General features: G+C 42.0%; 1 long non-coding RNA gene across 1 annotated transcript in view; it reads right to left on the bottom strand.

Annotated features, from left to right (window-relative positions):
* LOC108446013 overlaps positions 1–3,606 on the bottom strand; it is a 4,322-nt gene continuing 716 nt past the window's right edge. The window contains exons 2-3 of the long non-coding RNA XR_001861121.1: positions 2,981–3,110; positions 1–563 (exon numbers count right to left, since the gene is read on the bottom strand). This is a non-coding gene — a long non-coding RNA (uncharacterized LOC108446013). The remainder of the gene's footprint in view (positions 564–2,980; positions 3,111–3,606) is intronic.

Genomic DNA, 3,606 nt, shown 5'->3' on the forward strand with positions numbered 1-3,606 from the left:
TTATGTTGTTTTTCTTTTATTTTTTTTTTAAGACAAGAAGAGTTAGACAAGCAGAACTTGCATGCAATTATTCTCATCCTGTAGCCTGATACCACCACTGCTGGCAGGAGGCCACAGGCTTTGTACTGACTTTGCAAGGCCTTGGGACTGAGCCTCATTTTGCCTGAGCTTTTATTGACCTGTCTGTGGCTTTCTTTTACTTAGTTGCAACACCAATGTCTCTAATGGGTAGGTAGCTATGTCTAACTGTTTTACTTTTGTTTAACTTTGTATGGCGCCACTGTGGCTTTTATATGGAGAGTGACAAGAAGTTCTACTGTGGAGAATGAGATATTTATAACTAACATAATGATGTATAACATCTTTTATAACTAACATAATGATGCATAACATAATAATATATGGCGGAATACAGGCCTGGTATGACAGCAGAGTCCCCTGAGAGTGGTCTCCCAGGACACTGTAGAAGAGGCATGGGATGATAAAAAAAGGAGCACATCCTTGGCAGTAGAGAACTTGCAGCTACAAAGAGCTCATCAGTAGTCAGCTAAAGCAGTGCAGACCTGGGAAGTGGACAAAGAGAGTTGAGGGATTACACAAAGAACAAATATGTAACATACATAAATGGCATCCCATATAATACAAATGGATGTAAAGTGGAGCAGTATACAAATGGATAAAGAGCAAGGTGTGAAGTCATTTTAAAAACCACACAAAAATAGCCCCATAACAGTTCTTTGCTTTTCTCAGCAAAGAATTTGTTGGGAAAACACCGATGACTAGCTGCAGCCCCAACACCCACTGCTTTACAAAGGCCAGCACTGTCGACCATTGGTCCCAGAGGGGCAGTGGAAGGGTAAGCACCACACCAAAAAAAAAGGCAGACAGGAGAGTGTGTCTACAAAAAACCAAAATGGTTTATTATTTCTGATTTTTTCTTTCAGAAGTAGTAGTAGCATTCTTTAATTTCTTTCTTTTTTTCTTTCTTTTTCGGTAATAATTAGCTCTCACCTTTGATGAGACTGTTACGTTTTCCACTACACTAATAAATTCTGAGTAATGTGTGTTTCTTTCCTTTTTTTTTTCCCAGAACCAATCTCTGTGTATAACATTAGTAATTGGAGCAGAGGATGCATCTTTTTGGAAATTCAGGTTTAACAATCTCTCTCTAAGGTCCCAGACGGCATCTGGCACAGTCAAAAATAGAATAAAGATATCCTGTCTCCCAGTCTGGCACATTAACTACAGGACCATTCTTCCTGCCTTTGCTTTATTTATTACATTGAAATAATTATTATGAATACTGAGCTCTTTGAAAGTACATTGCTATAAATACTAGAAAAGTGAGCACATTGTAATTTGAAAAATACCAACTGCTTTTTTTTTGGTACATCATTCAAACCATGGAGCCATTATGACAGACCCCAGGGAATAATACCGCCATGACTCATGGTCCGATAATACACAATTTAGTGCACATCAGCGCGATGACAAAGACAGGCATTGCATAACAAAATGACAAAGGTGAGTCCTGCACAGCGGAATGAGCTGCTTCTTTCCTCAAAGCTCAGGGCTAATCCAGAGCTTGTCAGCTGGTTACTAATGAACGTGAGCTTTCAGAAACACAACCAACTGCTCTGGACTGCACACTTAGTTTTCCTGCAGGCCCCACTCTTAAGCCTGCTGAGCAGGACTCAGGTTCTTTCTCAGTTACCAAGATTATCCTGCACACTTGGTTTCCTTGGACACTTTCGCAGTCCACTTGCTCCCCTCAGCTTCCCCTTAGACTGCAGTGTATAATTATATCCACTTGTGACTTGAGACAGATTTTGCAGACAGGTCTCCTCTGAGGCCCTCAGTCTGAGCAGGGGCAAAGATGTTTTGTTTCTTCCATGCCAGTAAGCTTTATTGAAATGCCTGGTCATTAATGCTCAGGGAGTGCCTTCCATGGGGATACAGCTCAGGCTTGTTGAGGTGTGGGCTGGGTAATTAAATCTCCTTGAGGCACTCCAGCAGTCAAGTGAGTGAGTAGTCCTGGTAGCTGCAAGGCAGATGGTGTTCTAGCTGGCACACTCTTCGAGAACATTGAGTGCGCAGAGGTGAAAGTAAGTGCAGTGCATGTGAAGGAACAAGAGCACTCAGCTGCCACATGGGCTCTCAGGCTGACAGGGCTGATGGCTTACAGTCCACAATACTTTACATGTACTGTAAGCACAGTTCACCTGAAGGCTAATTTCTGATGAAAAAGTAAACATGAATCCAGGAGTTGTCATTCATTTTTTGGTCCTTTTTTGGGAGCACTTTCTTTGACTTTGAGCTGACAGCTCGAACCCAAAGTGAACGTCACTTTAATTTGTCTACTAGCTAACAATATATGTGAAGTGATTCCCTGTTCCCCAGGCAATTCCTCCTGGTACAAAGATACTGACCACAACAGATAATAATTTGTGGAGAGGAGAAAGAGCAAGCTGAGGGAGAAAATGATGTTCATTAATATAACCAGCTCCATGTCATGATCTTAAAACGGGAAAGGCATGCTGGCATGCCAGCACTGGGCATTGCCCTTACTGGATGATTTCATTCACAAAGCTCTTGGGCCACTTCTCCAAGAGTGATAAAATCCATGAGTAAAAGCTTCTCACAGGCAAGAAACATCTGTGGCCAGCAGTCCTGTCCCAAAGCACACATCTCCAGTGGGCTATGATGCATTCAGTTCAATCAGTGTAAAATGCCACAGTTCTGGACTACTTTGAGTTCAGGAAGTGCAAAGTGGTTTGTCAAAATAGTTCTATTTCTAACATTTTGTGAAGTTGTAGCTGGAAAGTATCGCTTTCCATACTATATGTGAGGACACATACAGTGAGACAAGTACAGCGAGATTCATAGGTTTTAGCATTAATTATGATCTTTGAAATAACACCCAAATTACCCATCATGTGTGCTACCCAACTCTACATGGTCAAGTAGTTTAGATACAGACCTGGGGATGTTTGTCGAAGATCTTTAAGATAGGGAGACCATTTCTTTTGCAGTAGATCTTCCCAAAACTCAATATATCCTTGTCCTGTGGTGATTCTGCCTCACTTAAACCATTCTACATTGAAGTTCACCTGGTAGAGAAAGCAACCCCTTAAGATGTGGCAACTGCTTCTAGCTACGCCTGGTTAAGACCAGCATGTGTAAAGACTGAGAGGTGCTGTCTTAGCTATTTTTTTTTCCTATTAAATTACATTTCCTCTTTGCCTGTCCTTAGTAGTTAAATTCTCATGGCTGCAAATGTTTTGCACAGAAAGGTGATGTGCTGTAAGTGCTACATTGATTAATCTTTCCTCTATTTCTTTTTTTAGCCTCGATTTACCGGACATTTTGAGAAGCAACGGTATCTTTTGTGATGATGCTGGCAGCATGCCACAGTGATGAAAGATGCCCTTGTAACCGGAACAAAGAAGCCCGGTTAGGGATCCTGATCTCAGCGGGGGCTTTCTTGGGACGCTTTATGCGCCTAAAATGTCTAGTAAAATACTAGTTCCAGACAGACACCTCAAAACCCCCCACCAAACCCGGGCCCTGACTTCATGGCACCTTACGCAACGGCTCCCAGCGGGC

The sequence above is a fragment of the Corvus brachyrhynchos genome, unplaced genomic scaffold, assembly GCF_000691975.1.
Source record: "Corvus brachyrhynchos isolate BGI_N302 unplaced genomic scaffold, ASM69197v1 scaffold103, whole genome shotgun sequence".
Taxonomy (NCBI): domain Eukaryota; kingdom Metazoa; phylum Chordata; class Aves; order Passeriformes; family Corvidae; genus Corvus; species Corvus brachyrhynchos.